Source organism: Sciurus vulgaris, assembly GCF_902686455.1.
Source record: "Sciurus vulgaris genome assembly, chromosome: 18".
Taxonomy (NCBI): Eukaryota; Metazoa; Chordata; class Mammalia; order Rodentia; family Sciuridae; genus Sciurus; species Sciurus vulgaris.
Window position 1 is genome coordinate 24,511,179 of NC_136479.1, and position 23,479 is coordinate 24,534,657.

A 23,479-nucleotide genomic window follows, 5' to 3' on the forward strand; every position below is an offset into this window, starting at 1 on the left:
GCTATGCTATTAAAATCTATTTCAACTATTTTTAATGTGAATACTAGAAAATTTTAAATTACCCATGTGTTTCACATACTATTTTCATTGGACATTGCTGCTTTGGGGGATTTCTTTTCAGTTCAAAATTCAATCTGTCCTCTTATTTATAAGAACAGAGAGCAGAAAGGTTAAATTTTATAGTAATTGTCATTATATTATTCCATTCATGAATACTATACAGACATGTATAATCCATAAATTGAAATGAGTTTATAGTCGATGTTAAATGCTAATGTTTACCTGGCCGGGCTGGATCCCACTGCTACCTCGCCTTATATTAACTGCAGCCTGAGACTCTGGATTTCAATTCCCTTCACTTCAAAAGACAAAAAAAGAAAAAGCTGCCACCACAGACTAGCTGAAGGGGAAATAGGAGCTGGAGGGGAATCCAAGCTGTCTCTGGAGTCTGCAGCCCTGAGTCCTTCTCCTGGCAGTATCCCCTCATTCCCTCCTGGCCAGCCCCGTAGGGAGCATGTCATCAGTGGAGACCCTGTGCAGTCTCTGCTCCTTTCCCTCAGGAATTCTTCAGAGGCTGCCTTAAATCTTGTCTGGCAGGTTCATTCTGGAAGACCAGCATTTTCCCAGACACTGTGGTGATTGATAGTTATAGTATATATAATAAACATTTTTCACTTACCAAATTCACCAGGGCTCCATCAACTTTATTTGTTTTTAAAAGCCACCAGTATTTGACATTGATTCTGTGGAATGTTTAATTTCAGTATCTTTAAATTATGCTGTTTTGCTTAGGAATTTATTTTCTCTACTCTTGTTTTTATAAAATTTGCCTTTTACACTTTGGGGACTGATGATTAGCTAATAAATTCTTAGTCTTGTTTTTAGTTTAGTGATCTAAGATGGTATTTTTCCTTTTTAATCTCAGCTTTAGATTCATCCCATATTTTTACAGTCTCAGGGAGACTTGATTGATATATCTGTATGTATCTAATGTATGTACTCTTTTGGGGGCTACTGGGGATTGAACCCAGGGCTTGCTCACAAGCACTCTACCATCTGAGCTATATCACCAGCCCCTCTAATGTACATACTTTTATCTTTTGATATATGTATACATACTTGAAACCAGCACCACAGTCAACAAAATAAACATTTTCCATTACTACTGTGTTTCCTAAGTGCCTTTTCTGCTATTCCTCAAAACCTTTTATTTAATAAATAAGATCTCTTTGAGCAAAATAGACAGGAAAAATGTTAAAATTAGTCTTTGAATTACCCTAAAGATAACACATTGTGTATCTACTGCCTATATCAAGAAATAGAAAATTAATGATGCCCTTCATTCCTTCTTCCTTTTGCTATCACCTCTATTCTCCCTAGGGATAACTACAATTTTATTTTTCAACCTGTACTTTAACACATTATTTTTATTATATCAAGTACACACCTTAATGTTATCTGTAACTGAAAAAAAATATTATTTTAGAATAAAACAAGCAAATTCTAGAATCTGTCTGTACTAATTAATACAAAAAGGGGAGAGGAATTGAGCAGTGTGGGGCTTGTCTCTTACGTCTGACCTCATCCCAGCCCAGTGCTCTGATAGGAGGGGATGTGAGGTAAATCAAGGGATGAAGGAGAGGGCTGGGCAGAATGTGAGGCTGAGGCTGCTAGGAGAGGCTACCAGAGTGCAACTGGGAAGAGGGGAGAAAAGATCAGCCAAGAGCAGAATAACGGGACCAGCTGGAGGATCAGATGGAGTAGGCCAGAAGGTGTAAGAATGGCAGAGTGAGGTTGGAGTGTCTGCATCTGAACAGGGGAAATGCTAAGGCTGGAGCGAAAACAGAGGTGGCATCTTGGTGCAGTTCCCAGAGTGAGAAGTAGGTGTTCACACCCGAGTTATTTCCCAAGGGGCTTCTCATCCCAAGTCAATTGGAAGGGTTTTCCTTCTATTATCCCAATTTCTGTGTTCTCCCAAGTGGTGTTTATCTTCTTTCTCATGTTCCTCATCTTCTGTATTCCATTCCTTCTGTCCATCCTCAGCAGGTGGTTTATCCTCCTCAGCCTCATTTTCATCCTCCTCTACCACTTCTTTATTTTGCTATTTTCAGCTTCTCCTACCCTCTGCTTTCTTCTTATCCTTCAGATCCTTAGCACTAAAGTAGACCACTGCTCATGCTATTCTCTAACATGGAGCTGCAGAAACTTGTAGCTAGACTTGTGCCCAGACTGAAGGGTTCTGGACTACAGAGTGTGGTGACAGCTGGAACCTTGCACAGTAGTAAAGGCAGCAATGGTGGGGACCAGTTAGAGCGTTTTCATAGAATCTTCTGTTGCACTTCTGTCTAGTGGTTGAATTAGTGGTTCATAGGGTATGTATCAATAGATAGCACCACACCATTCTCCAAATTGGAAAGTGGCTTTACCATTTTCCATAACAACAATCAGGTTTGACAATTCTAATCACTTAACATCTCTGTGACTCTGTTTTTATTTTTGGCTTGTTTATTTTCTTCTTGGCAAGTATAAAATAGTTTCTGCTGACTTGAATTTTAACTTCCTTAAATACCATTGCTTTGGAATCATATTCATATATGTAGTTGTCATTTGAATGTTTGCTCCTTTTAAAAATGTTTTTTGGAATCTCTCATTTGTGTTTCATTCTATTGGGATATCTTTTTGCTCAAATCTATAGTACTTTATATATTCTTCATCATAAGCCCTTCAGTAGAAATGTGCAGTAAAAATATCTCCCACTATAGATCTAACCTTTAAGCCATGGAGATGTCCTGACTTAAAATGACAAAAATAGGATTAACTGAGATAAAGCCCTAGAGATTTACAAGGCAGAATCACGGAAAGGAGGGAATAACACAATCAGATAACTAAAGTGCATATGAACTCCCAGAAATTTTAGAAACATACCAGGGCCCACATTCACTCTGATGGGATGACCAGAAACATGCACAAAGACTGAAAACAATAGTAATTGGGGTGATCAAGGCTACATTCAATTGGGAAAAATTACAGGGGTCTAGTCAAAAACATAGGTAAGACCTGCTATCTGAATATGGCTGAGTCCTCTGATGTGCTTCTGGATTTGATACTTTCCAAAAAGCTTATTCAGGTTTGCTAATATCTGAATTTTTAAAAGTCTTTTGGAGTGAGTGTCCTATGCAGCTATCTCCCCATCTCACTGTGTTTTGTGCATCTTTCTCCTGACCTGTTTCAGTTCACAGACCCAGAGTTCCAAGTTATTTTTCTTTTTCCTGTACTTGGAGCTGCATTTTCTGAAATTTTGACAAATCCTATGTGTAAAAACAAGCTTATTGGGGGATCTGCCATCTTCTGTGTTAGAGAAACTAGACTATAAAGTTTGAGTGTAGCTGCTCATATACCATCATGTTTTATACAAGGTGGATTTGTCTCTTGTCTTGCTTTTGAGGGCAAGTTGCTCTGAGTTTACCTATTGTCTGCATTGAGCTGATCCAGAAGCCATCTTGGGAGTACAGCGTGGCCACACCAGTGGGAACTGGAAACCCAGATCCGTGAGTTTATGGCTAGGTCCACATATATTTATTAGCCTACCAAAGACTTAACTGAGCCTAAACAGACCCATGGGAAATCAGAAACGGAGGGCATTTTGCCTGTGGGAACACAAACTGGAAAGGCTGGAGAGACTCAGGATCTTCCTAACTGAGTTCCACAGCCCACAAGGGTCAGGAATTTGGAAGGATGTATGTGAATGCATTTGGCTTTTAACTTGCTTGAATGCCCCATCCTGGCACCAGTCTCTGGAGCACATGCAGGCCAGCACCCACCAGTTCCCAACACCAGCCTGGAAACCTGGTGCCCTCCCTGGTCTGGCATCCACCTGGTCCTCAGAGACCACCGGGGCTGGCACTGGTCCAGCACACACCCAGTCAAACACTCAGCATATCACTCACACCACTGGCTTTAGCACCAATCCAACACACACCCAGACTCTTGGCTCTGTGGACCCCGGTCCCGCAGCTCCCAGACCACACCAAGCCACCACTTTGCCTACTAAGCCTAAAACTTTGCTGCTGGTCTATATAACCCAGCCTTCCAAGATGCAGTTTCTCTGCCAGGCCTACCCAGCTCATTGCCTATCTCTGATCTGACTGCCCAGGCCAGCTAGGTCTGCCCAGCATAACCAGCCAGTTCACCAGAAACTGTAGCCCAGCCTGCCTAGCCCGCCCTTTGCAGTCAGGCCCATCCGACACAGCCAACCATTTCATCACCTGACCCACTCAGCTTGCTGCTTTGCCATCCGTCCCACCTGGCTTAGGCTGACTAGGCCAGTCCCAACAAGCTGCTACACCACCTGGCTCAGCCAGCTACTTCATTGCCTGGCCATTGCCCTTCCCACCCAGCCAGCTACTTTATCATTTGGCCTATTCAGCCTGTCACAGATTGATATCTACCAGGCTCTAGAAGTACCTTGATTCAACACTTCCAGCAACTTGCCACACAGTAAAGCAACTGGAACCTCACTAAATGTAAGTCTCTGCAATGGGAAAATCTACTCTCATGAAAACTCTTCTCATATAACCCAGTGGGAAACAACCCAGAGAGTGGAATGGACATCTCTTCACATCCCACCCCATGCCAATCTCCAATAAGGGAAGTTAGGAAGTCCTAAATCCTAAACATCAACTCAGAGAGCAAAACAGTAAAAAGGAAGAACTCAATAGCCCATACTCCCATGCTCAGTTCATAACTTCAAGAAGCAATAGAAATAAAATCAGTTGAGCACAGACAGCAAATACATATGTTCACTGGCTATTGTGCATCATACTGGAAATGACTCCTTAATTTCTTAACTTTTCACCAAGATTTTTCACCTTTTTGCTGTTGAGCCTGGCTTTGATCCTCCTGCCTTAGCCTCATGGGCCACTGGGATTACAGGTGTGCACCACCATGCCCACCTTTCTTCTATATGTTCTTAATTATATTTTTCTTCCCCTTACCCATTAGCAACACATCCTAATTTACCAATGTATCTGCCCTATTCACCCTTTGAAATTGCAAATCCTTTTCTAATCTATCTGTGGGTGACTGAGCATGTGGAAAAAACTTCCTAGGCCCCTTGAGCAAGAAGAATTTCCCATTCTTTTCTCAAGAGAATTTTCACTATTACTCCCTTGAACCTGAAATGGGTGTGATCCTGCCAGCTCCTGAGATGCCCTCAAGCTATCTTTCTTATTGTCTCTGGGCAGTCTTTAGCATTTCTTTACTGGCAATAATGTCTTTAACAACTGCAATTTCCTTGACCCCAGTTTTACTCCTGCCTTTCAATTTCAAGTTTTTCAAATATTTGTTATGCTTTCTGCTCCTGAATCTCACAATAAACTTGACTAAAAGCTGCCAGCAATACCCTTGCCACTTCCTGGATGCTATGCTGCCTTGATATTTCTTCCACCAGATTAAGAAATTCGTTACATTTTTTTTTCTAAATGGCAGTTTTATTCTATGTGCCTAGAAACATAAAAAGAGAAATACGACAAATTAAACTTTGCTTTCAATGAATCTGTTCTTAAATTTTTCTTTTCTGAAAACTTTTAATTGGTTTATTGTACACATGCTCCAAAATCTTTTGGACTAGTTAGTCACAGCAGCAACAACCCCACTTCTTGGTACCAATTTCTGTTTTCATCAGCTTTTTCACTGTTGTGATTAACACATCTGATCAGAAAAAATTTAGGGAAGAAATGTTTATTTGAAGACTTATGGGCTGGGGAGATAGCTCAGTCGGTAGAGTGCTTGCCTTGCAAGCACAAGGCCCTGGGTTCCATCCCCAGCACCGCAAAAAAAAAAAAAAAACTTATGGTTTCAGAGCCCTTAGTCCACAGAAGGCTGGTTCCAGTCCTAGGGACTTGAGGTGAGGCAGAACATCATGGGGGAAGAATATGGCAGAGGGAGGTATCTCATGTGGTGATCAGGAAGCAGAGAGAAAGAGACTTCACTGGCCAGATACAAATATATACCCCTATGCCACACCCCAGTTCCCACCTTCTCCAGCCACACCCTACCACTTCAGTTACCACTCAGTTAGTCTCTATTAGGGGATTAATTCACTGATTGGGTTAAGACTCTTACAACCCAGTCATTTCTACTCTGAACCTTCTTGCACTATCTCACAAGTGAGCTTTTGGGGCACATCTCACAACCAAAGCATAACACCCCCAAATCTGTGAGATACTAGAGGGACACTATAAACTCCTAAGGTAGGAACTCTACAGCTCCAGATCCATCCAGATAGATGGGTAGATATACAATATAAAAAAGCAAGAGAAAAAACCATCCTAAACCACAAAGAATAACAAACTCCATGAACACCACACTGGAGGAAAAGAAGAGCTGGAATTCAGCAAGTTCATGGTTAAACTGGTCTACGAGGTAAATGATGACTTAGGAAATGAAATCAGAAAAACACAAAAAGTGAAAGATGACTTCAATAAGGACATAGATATCCTGAAATAGAATTAAACAAAAATCCCTGAAATAAGAGTCAATAAACCAAATTTAAAAATCAGTGGAAAACATCACCAACAGACTAGAACACTTGGAATATAGATTTTAAGTCCTCTAATACAATATATAATCTTGAAAATAAACATGAGTATACAGAAAAGATGTTAAGAGGCCATGAGCAGAAATTTCAAGAAATAGGGGATAACTTGAAAAGGCCAAATTTAAGATTCATTAGGATAGATGAAGGCTCTGAAATAAAAATGAAAGGAATGCACAATCTTTGCAATTGAATAATATCAGAAAATTTCCCAAATCTTAATAATGAAATTGAAAATCAAATACAGAAAGCATATAGGACTCCAAATATACAAAATTACATCACACCCATTCAAATACTGAAAATATCTACCATGCAAAGTAATGTCGCTCGCAATGACGACTCTTACACGATCTTCCTCAAGCAGTTTTATTACCCCAGGTTCTTACAGAGTTCCCGTAGATCTTCTTCCTCCCCCTACCCCAGAAACCATTCCCTTATAGAGCCCATCAGCCAATCAGCAGCCTGTCCACGTGCACATCACATGGACTCAGCCAGTCCATTGGCAGTTGCCCCGTGGCATGCGGTGTTCCCGTGCATCTCATGCTCCCGCTGTCAGACCTCCTGAAAGTTGTTTACCACCTAAGTGCTCCGAGGAACTTCCGCTCAGCGCCATCTTAGCTCTCAGACTTAATGGCCGATGGGCGGGCCCGTCACAAAGTAAGGCTAGAATTTCAAAAGCAGCTAGAAAACAAATGACTGGTCACATTTAGAGGTCAAAAAAATCCAGATCTCAGGCAATTTTTCAACTAAGAACTTAGAAGCTAGGAGGTCTTGAAATAATATATACCGAGCTCTGAAAGAAAGTGGATGCCAACCAGGAATTCTATACCTAGCAAAATTAAGCTTCAGAAAAATGATAAAATAAAAATTTTCCACAATAAACAAAAGTTAAAAAAATTCACAACTGGAAAATGGCACTACAAAACATCCTCAATATATTTCATGAAGAAGTGGAGAATAAGTAGAGAATAAGAACAAAAACAAGGAGAGGGAGAAACAATACTAGAATGATATGCAATCAAAGGAGAATTTAAATCAATTTGAAAATTACAAGTAAACAGTTTTTGTCAGTTTTTTGGTGCTGAGGTTAAAAGATCTGATCAGAAAAATTGGGGAGGAGGAAATTTTGGGGGGTTTCACGGTTTCAGAGTTCTCAGTCCATGAATAGCAGGCTCCATTCCTTGGGGCTTGAGGTGAGGCTAAACATCATGGCGGAGTGTGTTGGAGAGGGAAGCGACTCACATGATGATCAGGATAAAGAGACTCCACTCATCAAATACAAACATATAGCCCCAAACCATGCCCTCAATATCCCACTCTTGATACCAATTTCTGTATTAGACTGGGTTCATTAGAGGAACAGAATCAACAGGAAGTATGATTATAAAAAGGGGATTTATTAGAGTGGCTTACATGACCAGAAGCTGGATCATCCACACTGGCCGTTTGCAAGCTGGAGAGCTGGAGGAAGCAGTAACTGAACAGTCCAAGAGGCTGAAGACTCAGAACAATAGGAATCAACAGTGCTACCCAAGTCTGATATTGAAGGCTTCTGAAAACTCTCTGGAGATTCAATGGCAGAGTCCAATTTGGAAGAGTGAAGGAGAGAGAGTCTAAAATCCTCAGGTGATCACAGCAGCAATTAAGAACCCATTCAAGAAGAATCAAACTTACATCTGCTGCTGCTTCCTTTTTCTTTCAACTTCAATTCCATCCAAACCACATTCCTATTGGATGTGCTGCCAACATATTGGGATGGTCTTCACTTCAGTTTGCTGTGCCACATGCCAATCATTCCTAGACACACCCTCTTTGACACACCCAAAAGTCTCTTAATCTTTGGCACCTCTTAATCCAAGCAAGTTGACAATTCAAATTAACCATTACATAAACCAAAATGACAGGAAATAAAAAGCAGCTTTCCATAATAACACTAAATGCGAACTGTCTAATCTCAATGATCAAAAGACATAGTCTTGAAGATTGGATCAAAAAACAAGACCCAACAATATGCTCTGTCCAAGAAACTTGCCTCATAGACAAAGACATCCACAGACTGAAGGGGAAAGGATGGGGAAAAAACATCATTTACACAGAACTTGGAAACAAGCAGGGGAGTCTATTTTTACATCAGATAAAATGAACTTCAAACCAAAGTTAAATTGACAAAGAAGGTCATTTCATACTGCTTAAGGGAATCATACACACTCCGTTATAAATATTTATGCCTTGAATAATGGAGCATCTACATATATCAAACCCTTCTCAATTTCAAAAATCAAATAAACCAAAACAATATTGGGTGACTTTAACATACCTCTCATCATTGAATACATCCTCCAGGAAAAAATAATAAGCTATAGAACTAAAAAAATACAATTAATAATTTAGATTGAACAGACATATATAGAATATTTTATCCATCAATGACTGAATACATTTTCCTTACAAGAACACATGAATCCTTCCCTACAATAGACCATGTATTAGGCCATAAAGCACCTCTTGGAAGACACACACACACACACACACACACACACAAAGAATGAAAGAGAAAATACCTTGCCAACTAGCAGACATTAATGGAATGAATTAGAAAGTAATGATAAAAAAAACATAGGTACTACTCTAACACCTAGATACTAAATAATACACTATTGCATGAGCAAAGGATAGCTGAAGAAATGAGGGAGGAAATTTTTTTAAATAATTAGACATAAATAAGAATAACCCACACAACATAGGAAAATCTCTGGGACATCATGAAGGTAGTTCTAAGAGGAAAGTTAATTGCATTAAGCTCATTTATTAAAAGAATAGAAAGTCAAATAAATAACCTAATATTACATCTTAAAGCCCTAGAAAAAGAACCAGGGCCTAGAGGTATAGCTCAGTTGGTAGAGTGCTTACGTACCATGCACAAGGCCCTGTGTTCAATCCCCAACACCACCAAAAAAGAAAAGTCAACAAATCAAAAAGTTGACTCTGAAAAAATAAATAAAATTGATACCCCTTAGCACTGTAATGAAGAGGAGGAGAGAAAACTCAAATTACTAAAATGTGTGATGAAAACAAAATATCATGGTAGGTACTACTGAAACCCATGATAATCAAACTGTTTTGAAATTCTATATTAAAACAGAAAATCTTGATGGCATTGACAAATTTCTAGGGACCTATGACCTACCCAAATTGAATCATGAGGACATAGAAAATTTAAACAGATCAATTTCAAGACATGAAATTGAAGACACTATCAAAAGACTACCAAAAATGAAAAGCTCAGGATCAAGCAGATTCTCAGTTGAGTTCTACCAGACCTTCAATGAAGAAATAACACCAATCATCCTCAAATTATAGCATACAATGGAAAGGAGGAAACCCTTCCAAACTAATTCTATGAAGCAGAAATGATCCTGATACCAAAATCAGACAAAGATACATGAAGAATGAAAACTTGGACTGGGGATATAGCTCAGTTGGTAGAGTGCTTGCAAAGCAAGCACAAGGCCTGGGTTCAATTCCCAGTACTGCCAAAAAAAAAAAAAAAAAAAAAAAAAAAAGAACAAAAACTTCAGACCAATGTCCCTGATGAACATAGATGCAAAACATTGTTAAAAAAAATACTGGCAAATCGTATACAAAAACATATTAAAAGAATAGTGCACCATGATCGAGTGGGGTCCATCCCAGAGATTCAAAGTGGGTTCAACATTACAGAAATTAATAAACGTAATTCATCACAAGAATAGACTTTTTTCTTTTCCTTTTTCAATGTTTTATTTGTTCTTTTTAGTTATACATGACAGTAGAATGTATTTTGACATGGGGTATAAACTTCCCATTTTTGTGGTTAGACAGGATATGGAGTTACACTGGTCATATATTCATAAATGCACATAGGAAAATCATGTCCAATTCATTGTGCCGTCTTTCCCCTTTCTGTCCTCTCTACCTTCTCCCCTCTCCCCCTATCCAATCTGATGACCCTCCACTCCTCCCACCTGCTAATGTGCATATCTGAGAGAACATTCAGGCTTTCATTTTTTGGTGTTGGCTTATTTCAATTAACATGACATTCTCCAGGGCCATACATTTACTGGCAAATGCCATAATTTTATTCCTCTTTGCGACTTAGTAATATTTCATTGTGTATATGTACCACATTTTCTTTATCCTTCAACCATTGAAGGCCACCTAGTTTGGTTCCATACCTTGGCTTTTGTAAATTGAACTGTGATAAATATTGATGTGACTGTGTTACTATAGTATGCCAATTTAAGTACTTCGGGTGTGTTGAGAAGTAGCTCAAATGGAGGTTCATTCATTTTTCTGAGGAATCTCCATACTGCTTTCCAGAGTGGTTGCACCAATTTGCAGTACCACTAGCAAATATATGAGTAATTTTTTCCCCACATCCTCACCAACATTGTTACTTGTATTCTTGATAATTGCCATTCTGACTGGAGTGAGATGGAATCTCAATGTAGTTTTAATTTGCATTTCCCTAGTTTCTAGAGATGTTGAACCTTTTTTCATGTTTTTGTGACCTATCTTTGAAGTGTATGTTCAGTTTCTTTACCCATTTATCGATTCGGTTATTACTTTTTGGTGTTAAGTTTCTTGAGTTTTTTATACCTGAATATTAATGCTCTATTTGAGGTGTAGGTGGTAAAGATTTTTTCCTATTTTGTAGGTTCTCTCTTCTTGTTCTTGATTGTTTCCTTTGCTGTGAAGAAGCTTTTCAGTTTGATATCATTCCATTTATTGGTTATTTATTTTACTTCTGTGCCTTAGGAGTCTTATTGAGGAATTTGGTTCTTAAGCCAACATGATAAAGACTGAGCCTACTTTTTCCTCTGATAGTTACAGGGTTTTTAGTCTAATGCTGAGGTCCTTGATCTGCTTCGAGTTTTGTGCAGGGTGAAAGATGGGGCTTTAATTTCATTTTGCTGCACATGGATTTCGTTTTCCCAGCACCATGTGTTAAAGAGGCTATCTTCTCTCGATGCATGTTTATGGAACTTTTGTGTACTATAGAGAACTGTATTTATGAGGGTTTGTCGCTGTGTCTTCTATTCTGTACCATTGGTCTTCATGTCTGTTTTTGTTCCAATACCATGTCATTTTTACTACTATAGCTCTCTAGTATAAGGTCTGATATTGTGAAGACACCTGCTTCAGTTTCTTGCTTACAATTGCTTTGGCTATTCTGGGCTTCTTATAATTCCAAGTCAAATTCATGACTGCTTTTTCTATTTCCATGAAAAATGTCATTGGAATTTTTGCATTAAATATATATAGAACTTTTGGTATTATAGCCATTTTGACAATGGCAATTCTGTCTATCCAAGAACATAGGAGATATTTCCAACTTCTAAGGTTTTCTTCAATTTTTTTTAGTGTTCTGTAGTTTTCATTGTTAAGGTCTTTCACATCTTGTGTTAGATTGAGTCCCACCTCTTTTGTTAGATTGATTCCCAAGTATTATATATATTTTTGAGGCCATTCTGAATGGGATAATTTTCCTGATTTTTCTTTCAGTTGATTCACCACTAATAAATAGGTGCACAATTGATTTATGGGTGTTAATTTTGTATTCTGCTAGTTTGATGAACTCATTTATCAGTTCTAGAAGTTTTCTGGTGGAGTTTTTTGTGTCTTCAAAATACAGAATCATGTCATCAGCAAATAGGGATAAGTTTGAGTTCTTTTCCTTTTTGTGTTTCTTTAATTTATTCTAATTTCTCTGGTTAGAGCTTCTAGGATATGTTAAATAGGAGTGATGAAATAGGGCATTTCTCTCTAGTTTCAGTTTTTAGAGGGAATGCTTTCAATTTTTCTCAATTTGGAAGGATGTTGTTGTTGGATTTAACATACGCCTCTTACAATGTTGAGGTATGTTCCTACTACCCCTAGTTTTTGTAGTGTTTTGAACATGAATGATACTGTTTTTACAAATGCTTTTTCTGCATCAATTGAGATGATCATATGATTCTTGTCTTTAAGTTCACATTTATTGATTTCCATTTGTTGAACCAGCCTTGCATCCCTGGGATGAACCCCACTTAATTGTAGTGTAAGATCATGTTATTTTTTATTTCTTGGAAGTTCTGTTTATGGTCTCTTAACACCTTTTCTCCATGGTCAACTTTATTTTTAAGATTATACACTTTGTGATCATTGTCTGTAGGTGATGCTTTTCATGAATTTTTAACTTGGTTTATTGATTGCTTCATTTTGAGGACTTCTACTTGATTTTTTTCAGAATCTCTATCTTTATTGAAGTGATCTTTCACTTTCTATACTTTTTCTTTTTTTTACTCCTTTCCTCATCCTTTACCTCACAGATCAGTTCTATGTGCATTCTAAACTCCTTCTCCTACATTTCTTCCAGTATGGTGTCAATGAATTCTCTTTTTGAATTATCTTGGAGTGTTTGAGGTGATTTGTTCCCATATGCAGATCATGGATATGGGAGAATGATAGTTGATTATTGTAAGCTTAATCAGGAGGTGACTCCAATTGCAGCTACTATAGCAGATGTGGTTTCTTTGCTTGAGCAGATTAATTCATCTCCTGGTACCTGATATGCAGCTATTGATCTGGCTTCTCCATCCCTGTGCATAAGGACCACCAGAAACAATTTGCTTTCAGCTGGCAAGGCCAGCAGTATACCTTCACTGTCCTCCTCAGGGGTACGTCACCTGTCCAGCACAGTGTCACAGCTTAGTTCTCAAAGATCTTGATCGCTTCCTCTTCCACGAGGATTACACTGGTCCATTATATCAACGATATTATGTTGATTGGATCAACTGAGCAGGAGGTAGCAACCACTCTGAACTTGCAAGTGGAACATTTGTATATCAGAGAATGGGGGGGAAATCCCACTAAAATTCAAGGGCCTTCAACTTCAGTAAAGTTTCTAGGAGTCTAATGGTGTGGGACCTGCCAAATATCCCTTCTAAGGTAAAGGATAAGTTGTTGCATCTGGCCCTTCCTACAAATAAGAAAAAAGCACAGTGCCTGGTGGGCCTATTTGGATTTTGGAGGCAGCACATTCCTCACATGGGTATGTTACTTTGGCCCATCTACCAAGTGACTAGAAAAGCTTCTTCTTTTGAGTGAGATCCAAAACAGGAAAAATCTCTGCAACAGGTCCAGGCTGCTATGCAGACTGTGCTGCCACTTGGGTGATATGACTCAGCAGACCCAATGGTACTTGAGGTGTCAGTGGCATATAGGGACATTGTCTATAGCCTTTGACAGGCCCCCATAGGTGAATCACAGAGCAGGCCATTGGGATTTTGGAGCACGACCCTGCAGTCATCATCAGACAATTACTCTCCCTTGAGAAACAGCTTTCAGCCTGGTACTGAGCCTTAGGGGAAACTGAACACCTGACCATAGGCCACCAGGTTACTATGATCTGAGCTGCCCATCATGGAAATGCACAACAGCATTCTGTCATCAAATGGAAGTGGTACATATGTGATCAGGCATGGGTGGAACCTGAAGGCACAAATAGGTTGCTTAAAGAAGTGACCCAAATGCCCATGGTTCCTCCTCATACTGCAGTACTTCTGTCCCTCAGCATGAACCTGTGGGTTCATGGGATGTACCTTATAATCAATTAACAGAGGCAGAGAAGACTAGGACCTGATTTACAGACAGTTCTGTAGATACCACCCCAAAATGAACAGCTACAGCACTACTGCCCCTTTCTGGAACAGCCCTGAAGGACAATGGTGAAGGGAAATCTTCACAAGGGCGGAACATAAGGCAGTGCAACTGGTTGTACATTCTGTCTGGAAGGAACAGTGACCAGATGTGTGACTGTTTACTGATTCATGGGCCATGGCCAATGGTTTGGCTGGCAGGTCAGAGAACTGATAAGAACATAACTGGAAAATTGGTGACAAGGATATTTGGGAAGGAGATATGCAGATAGACGTCTCTGAATGCACAAAGGATGTGAAGATATGTGTGTCTCAAGTAAATGCCCACTAAAAGGTGACCTCAACAAAAGAGGAATTAATAATCACATAGATAGGATGACCTTATCTGTGAATAACAGTCAAATTATTTCTCCAGCTACCCCTCTCATTTCCCAATTGGCTCATGAACAAAGTGGTCATGGTGGCAGGGATGGCTCAGCAGCATGAACTTTCACTCACCAAGGCTGATTTGGCTACAGCCCCTGCTGAGTTCCTAATTTGCCAGTAGCAGAGACTGACTGTAAGCCCCAGAATGGCAACATTCCTCAGGGAGATCAGCCAGCAACCTTGTGGCAGGTTGATTATATTGGACAAACTTCCATCATGGAGGGGCAGCTGTCCTTACTGGAATAAACACTTATTCTATATATGGATTTGCCTTCCCTGCACATAGCACTTCAACCAAAACTACCATCTGTGAACTTACAGAGTACCTTATTCATCATCATGGTATTCTGCACAGCATTGCTTCAGACCAAGGAACTCACCTCACAGCCAAAGTGAGTTAATGGGCTCATGTTCACGGGATGATCTTTCCCACCATCCTGAAATAGCTGGCTTGATAGTACAATGGAATGAACTTTTGAAGATGCAGTTACAATGGGCCATACCTTGCAGGACTGGGGCAAGTTTCTCCAGAAAGCTATACTCTAAATCAGTGTCTAATATATGGTACTGTCTCTCCTATTGCTAGAATTCATGGGTCCAGGAATCAAGGGGTGGAGACAGGAATGGTACCATACACTATTACCCCTAGTAATCCACTAGGAACATTTTCCCTTCTTATTCCTGTACCCTTATGCTCTGCTGGCCTAGAAGTCTTAGTTTCAAAAGGGGGAATGCTTCTGATGGTAGACACAACAATGATTTCGTTAAAATGGAAGTTAAGACTCCCCCCTGGCCACTTTGGGCTCTTCGTACCTCTGAGTCACAGTCTAAAAGAGGAGTTACAGTGTTGGTGGGGGTGATTGATCCAGATGACCAAGGGAACAAGGACATACTCTACAATAGAAGTAAGGAAGTGTACTCCTGTAGTGCAGGAGATCCCTTAGGTCTTCTCGTGGTATTACCCTGTCCTGTGTGTGTGTGTGTGTGTTTTAATATTTTTAGTTGTCAATGGGCCTTTATTTATGTATATGCGGTGCTGAGAATTGAACCCAGTGCCTCACACATGCCAGGCAAGTGCTCTACCACAACCTCAGCCCCCGCCCTGTGCTGTTATTAAGGTCAGTGGGAAACTACAACAAGCCAATCCAGGCCAGACTACAAATATCTCAGACCCTTCTGGAATGAAGGTGTGGTTCACACCTCCAGGTAAAGGGCCAAGACCTGCTGAAGTGCTTGCTGATGGTAGAGGGAATGCAGAATGGGTAGTAGAAGAAGGTAGTCATGAATACCAACTGTGGCCATGTGACCAGTTATGGAAATGAGGATCATAATTTCCATTGATATTTCTTCCCTATTCTGTTAAGAATATATGTGTGCATACTTACACATGCATTAAGAGGAAATGTTTGTTACTCTCTTGATATTCATCATGTAATGTAATATTGATTGACTTAATATCAGTACTTAAAGAAATGTTTTTATTTTTCCCTGTATTCCAGGGAAAGAACTAGTGCATTTCTGGTTGTACTAAGGAGAGTTATGTTAGGCATAATTGTGACCTTGTCCTGTGTTTATTTGGAGTTTAATTATGATATAAAATGTCATGTTTGGATATCAAGTTAGCAAGGGGTAAACTTGTAATTGTTGATTTAAGTTGTTAACTTGAGTGAATTAAGAGATACCAAAGATTAAGAGGATTCTAGATGTGTGAGTGAGTGTATCTCTGGGAATGATTGGCTTGTGGGATAGAAAACCGAAGTGGAGACCCTCCCTAATGTGGGCTCTCATTTTCATTTATAGTAGGTATTGGCTTTATTGTTGGAAGTCCTAAAGCAGACCACAGTCCTGTAGGATTTTACTTTATTCTATCTCCTATTCACAGATGTACACCTCATAACTTCCTTGCATTTTCAGTAAGAGAAACAACACTTGTATTTTTCCAAGTGTCTAAAAATTATAAAATACAGCTCATAACAACTTAGGAATAAGAGGAAGAAATCAAAGAATGTACAAGGATTAAAAGCTGAAGTTTCTACTTTATTTCCTTTATTATCCTTAAATGTGTCTCCCTAGTGTCTTTAAAAAAAAATCCACAATCTAAAAATGTTCATCATCTCTAGTGATTAGAGAAATGCAAATCAAAACTACTCTAAGATTTTATCTCACTCCAGTCAGAATGGCAATTATCAAGAATATAAGAAGATATACAATTGACCAACAACTATATGAGAAAATATGCAACATCTCTAGCAATTAGAGAAATGCAAATCAAAACTATTCTAAGATTTTATCTCCAATCAGAATAGAAATTATCAAGAATACAAGCAACAATAAGTGCTGGTGAGGATGTGGGGGAAAACCTACATGCATAATTTGCTGGTGGGACTGCAAATTGTACAACCACTATGAAAAGGGGAATGGAGAGTGCTTAGAAAACTTGGAATGGAGCCACCATTTGGCCCAGCTCTCCCACTCCTCAGTTTACACCCAAAGGACTTAAAATCAACATACTACAGTGATGCAGCCATATCAATATTTCTAGCAGCTCAATTCACAATAACCAAATTATGGAACCAACCTAGATGCCCTTCAATGCCTAGAGCATGGATAAAGGAAATGTGGTACATATACTCGTGGAATATTACTCAGCCTTAAAGAAGAGTGAAATTATGGCATTTGCAGGTAAATGTATGGAGTTGGATAATATCATGCTAAGCAAAATAAGCCTAACCCAAAAGACCCAAGGCCAAATGTTTTCTTTGATAAATGGCTGCTAACCCATTATGGGGAGGGGGAGAATGAAGGAATTTTGAATTGTGCAGGAGAAGTGACAGGAAGAGAGGGGTGTGGAGATGGAAAGGACAGTGGAATGAGATGGACATTATAATCCTGTATATGGGTATGATTACACTATTGGTGTGACTCCTCACTATGTTCAGTAAGAGGAAAGAGGAATGTGTCAAAATACATTCTACTGTCATGTATAATTAATTAGAACAATTTTTTTAAAGCCACAATCTGAAATTGATTTATAAATTTTCAAGAATTTAATATTTTTATGTGAAAATTTGTTTTTTACATATGATTTGACATTTTATCTATGTATATATAAATCCCACTAAATATTTGAACTCAAATTTATCAATGAATGTCTTCTTAGAGGTCGAGCTCATTGCAGTTCAAAAGTTTCTCTTGTACCAATGTTATTGGAATCACAAGAGAGCTCAATATGTATTCAGAAATCCAGGTCCCATTGCTGAACTACTCAATCAAAGTCTGCCTTTTAATAAATCTCTGATTCATCCTTGTACAATTAAAATTTGATAATTTTCCTTAATTGCCATGATTTTTTCACCTGACAATCATGCAATTTATTTTAAAATGAAAAGCAATTAAATGTAAGTTCTTTTATTGATTCTTTAATTTTACATTATATTTCATAAAAGTGAAGTTTATCCACTCTTTTGACCTTATTTTGTTCTCTTTCCTCAGATAATAGAGAATATCACAATGTTTAAAAGTATGCTATTGAATAATTCACTTACTTACATGCAAGCCATTTCTACTCTCATTTCAACTTGCATCAAATTAAATCTCTATGATGGATCATTTGCTCAATGTGCTGTGTATTTGCCTATTCTTATTTCAGGATCCGTTGACATTCAGGGATATAGCCATTGATTTCTCTGAGGAGGAGTGGGAATGTCTTGAGCCTGCTCAGCGCAATTTATATAGAGATGTGATGTTAGAGAACTACAGAAACCTGGTCTTCCTGGGTAAGCATGACTTCCCTTCATCATTCCTAATTAATTATCAATATTTAATTTTCTTCCCCTGCAGAGTATATTTTGGGAGTTTCTGCTTTGAATTAGTGGATTCAAATTCTTGGTTTCAAGAAAAATGGGCGATTTTTTTTTTTTTTGGTACAGACAAGAAAATATTAATGACATTCCTTTTAGTCTTTAATGGGTGCAATGTGAATCCTTCACTTTAGATACATGGCACTTAGAGTAATTCTGTGATGTAAAATATTGGGGTCTACACATAGCAGAAGACACTGTTGAGAGGCCCGAAGGTCAAGGAGGAAACCAAACTTCAAAATGTTTATTAAGAAGTTATACAGCCAAAAAAAAAAAAAAAATGTTCAAAAGCCTAGGTTTATTTCTCTTGTTATCGTAGAATAGCTTGTACAGCCCTATGTTACATCATGCTTTCAAATTCTTTAAAGCCACCTCCTTTTGCTCCAGTGATGTCCCAGTATATTCAAATTAGCAAACAAAACATTCCCCTTTGCTTGTGAGGGTCAGCATGGTCTGACAGATTTTTCACTATTTGTGGGTCCCTGTGCATATTTGTGGAGACAACAAGGTCAAATCTTTGTGATTTATTAATGGCATAAAGTAGTTTCTCTAATATCACTTATGTATTTATTTAATAAAATTCCCTTGGAGCTCTTTATGAATATTATAATGGTTTTTTGGTAAAAATTTTCTGCCATAAAATGATGTCAAGATGCACAATGCTCCTTTTTTTGGCTCAGTAATCACAGGTGTAATTATATAAAAGTAGTCACAGGTATCACTATGTAAAATAGTTATTTAAATAATATATCTGTGCTTATTTACAACTGTTGGCTAAAGTATCTTTTTCTTTTCTCATTTTTTCTGTCATTTTATAGAGTAGATTTCATGTTGTAGAGTAGGTTTTCTCATATTAGTTAATAATGCTTTATTTTTCCCTACATTTTATGATAAGATGGCAATTTCCATTACTTTACAAATAGGATGATGTAAGTTGAAATTAATATATGCATGACCCCATGTAATTTATTGTCAATAAATTACATGTGTTTTACTTACTTGTATTAATGTTACAACTGTTTATGACTTTTATATTTTATTTAGATTGTTTTTTCATCCACTCATGTACATATTCATGGAATTTTTAATATGTAAATGAAATAGAGATTGAATTCAGGGATGCTCTAATAATGAGCTACCTTTCCATTTATATTTGAATAGTGATTCTCACCATGTTATTGAATATAGGGTTGAATTTGCAATCCTACTGCCTCAGAATTGCTAATAGCTAGGATCACATGCAAGTCCATCATCAATACATTGTTTGTTCTTATTTATGTAAAAAAGACCATAGCTCTTTAAATGTAGCTTTAAGTCATTTCCAATTCTGTTTCTTTTATGTGTTGTTTGAAATCTTAATTGTGATCAAAACCATAAAATAAAATGTGCTGTCTCCAGCATTTTAATTATACTTTCCAGACATGCTAATTCAAATTGTTATGCAATATATCTGTATAAATTTTGCACCTGAAAAAGCAAAAAATCAATTGCCTTGTAAACAAGGACCCATTTCTGTCTCCCCCATAACAATTATCATTCTTATTCCTGTTCAGACCATTGTTTTAGCTGTCTCAAAATAGAATTCTGCCATATTAGTATTCTTTTTAATGACATTTCAGTTAACGTAATGTACTTTAGATTGATTTATCCTTATAAATTTTGCAAAATTTCTTACTTTTGACTTGAAAAATATTCTATAGTTTTTATATTCCAAATCGCCTTATCCACTCATTTCATGGATATTTGGTTTGCATCTCCATGATGAATCTGTTGTATAATATTGTAACAAACATTGGTGTGCAAATATTTCTTAATTTGCAATATATGTGAGGGCTTAGTACCATTGGCAGAATTGTGTATGCTTATCTGTATAACTTGCTATTGCATTAAAAATTAAATTCTATGGCTTATGATGTGCTTTTAAGTCATGAAACAGCATTCTTTCAATTTTGTTTTTGTTTTGAATATTTTTTGGGTATTCATACAATTTAGAGATTCTATAAAATTTCTAGAATTGCTTTATCTGTTTCTGTAAAAAATTAACTCTGGGAGTTTTATAGATGCTGCCTGAAGTCTCCAGATAACTTTGATTAGTACAAATGTGTTCTAATTTTATCTTTCAATTCTTGAACAAGATCATGTTCAAGTGCTCAGTTAATTGCCACATATTTATGGATTTTTGAACATTACTTCTACTTATAATTTCTAATTTTATTCCATGATATTCAGAACATAATTTTAATATTTTTCACATTTGTTAACTAAGAGTTAAGAGTTTTGTTTCCTAAGAGTTGGTCTATTTAGTATAGTATTCCATTTGCTATTGAGAATATTGAGTATATAAGCCTAATTGGTTTAAAATATTTTTCAAAGTCTTTTGTTTCGTGATTATGATTTTATTTGACTTTCTTTCACTTTACAGTAAGTAGGGATTGATGTCTCCCAGTATTGCAGTGTTGCTTTCTATTTTGATATTCAGTTCTCTCAGTCTTAGCTTTTTGTAGTTGAGAAATATGCTGTTAGTTGCAAGTGTATCTACTTTTATTCACAGAAAAGTTCCTTTTATCTTTATATAATATTCTACTTTGCCTCTTTTCAAAATGTTTTCTTTATTTATAAAATCTCATATAACTTTGTTTTAAAGCCATATTTTTCTTTTTCTTTGTTGTACTATTTTAATTGATTTTTTTTCATTTAAAAACCAGCCAACCATAGATTATAGAGTCATTTTGTAAACAATGTGGAAATTTTGAAATAAATGATAAGCACAGAGCTACATGGTTATAATCTGCTAATTGGAGGCTTTCATGTTTGAAGCAAGTCATAGCAATTTAGCAACAGCATATCTCAAAATTAACAACTTTTAAAAAACTTGTCTTGCAGTTCCATGGTACAGCAGCTTGGGGCTGCTGGGGTTTTTAAAAAATTAAAAGCACAGTGATCCAGTGATCCAGAAATGCAAGTACTTAATGTGTATCAACAGGACATTAAATCCACATGTTGAAGAGAGTTCTGCTACTGCATTCAGTGCAAGCATTTTTAACAACAGTGAAGATATGGACTCAACCTATGTGCCCAATAATGGTTGAATGAATAAAAATATGGTCTTTATACACAATTAATACTTAGCCATATAAAAGAAATATCTTGACATTTAAAGTCACAGTGAATATATGTGCAGGACTTTGCATTAAGTGAAATCAGGCAGATACAGAAAGTCAGTTGCAGGAACATCTGACTCATGTGGAATACAGAAATGCAGAGAGTAAAGTTGTGGTCACCAGGTATTGTATTTGTGGAGTGTTGGCATATTGTTGGTCAAAGTCTAAAGTTTTATTTTAGTGGGCAGAAGAAGGTCAAGAGTTCTGTCATACCACGTGTGAGTACAGTGTATCAATGAATGTTAACAAAATGAATGCAATACTTTCTAAGCACAAAACTGATAATTATATGAAAATATGCATGCATTAATTCGCTAGATTTAGTCATTTCACCATGTGTATATATTTTAAAATATCACATTATACTTACATAAAATTTAATATGTCAGTGAAACAAATCAGAAAATAACACATTTAAAAATAAAAAGCAAGTCATTTGTCTTGACTGCTATGTGTTGGCTTCATCCCAGTAATACGGAAATAGGTTGTGCAAGGTATTTATTGCCTCTCAATCTTGTTTTCATGGTACCTACAGGTCTCAATGTAATAGTAGATAGAAACCAGTATTCAGACAGACCCCACGAAAATCATGTGTTTACATTTGTTTCATATTTCCCTTATTCCATTCAGAGAGAAGGGAGTTAGTAGCCTTTTTCTTTTTAATAATTTCTCAATGCTATATTATGGTCATGGAAAGGTTATGGTTGATAAAAGTAATACACTTTTCTTCCCACTACTATATTTCTCTTCTTAGTAATGTACTCATCTTGAATACTGTGATCTCTGAAATGGTTTGCATAGCTCTCAGAAAGTAATTTTGTACATTTTTATTTATATATTTTGGGAGTAATGATGCCTTTGGATTTACTCTTCTCCTACCCTGCTGATGTCCTGACATTGATACAATTGCATATGTGATGTTTACAAAACATTCATTCCAGTCTAGTAGGTAAAATAATTATTATTTTCATGTATTTCAGCCATTACTTCTCACCATACCCAAGAATTTTCACCAGAGGAGGCCATAAAACATTTATTTCAACATGTGATAAAAGAAAAGAATGGAAATTATGACCTTGACTATTCACAAATAAGGAAAATATGGGAAACTGTTTGTGAGAATGAAAGTAACAAATTATATAATAAGGGACAAAACCTATTAGCCATGACTTTTCATAATAAAAATTTCTCTGTCAGCAGACATCAAGAACATTTAATATCTCAGAAAATAATTCAACTTATGCCTGTTACTTTTCAGGAGCTATATAGATTTTTAAGAATAAATTCACAGCAATTTTTGAAGCATTTATTTTTGCTTAATGAAAATGTGGAACATTTGAAAAAACACCTAGTCCATGCTTCAATTTTTAATTTGACCACTTTGAAAGTTAGTATTGAGTTAAACTTCCAGTCAAACATTTTCATAGACAAGAGATTTAAAACTGAAGGACAAATTTCTAAAAGTAATCATTTTAAGAGTACCTTTACAAAATGTCCATTATTCTACAAGAAACAAATAATTTCTCCTTGTGCCCAAACATGCAAATTTAACAACGGTGAGAAAGTCCATATTTGCCCATTATTGCTTAATAAGAATTTAAATATAGATTTCTGGAAAGTATGCTGCATACATAGTGAAACAAATAACACTTTTATCCAAGTCACTACCCTAAATAATTACCAGTGTGTTTACATTGGTGATGTAAAATATGAATATAGAGAAATTTATAAAAACTTTAGCTTTGATTGCAATAC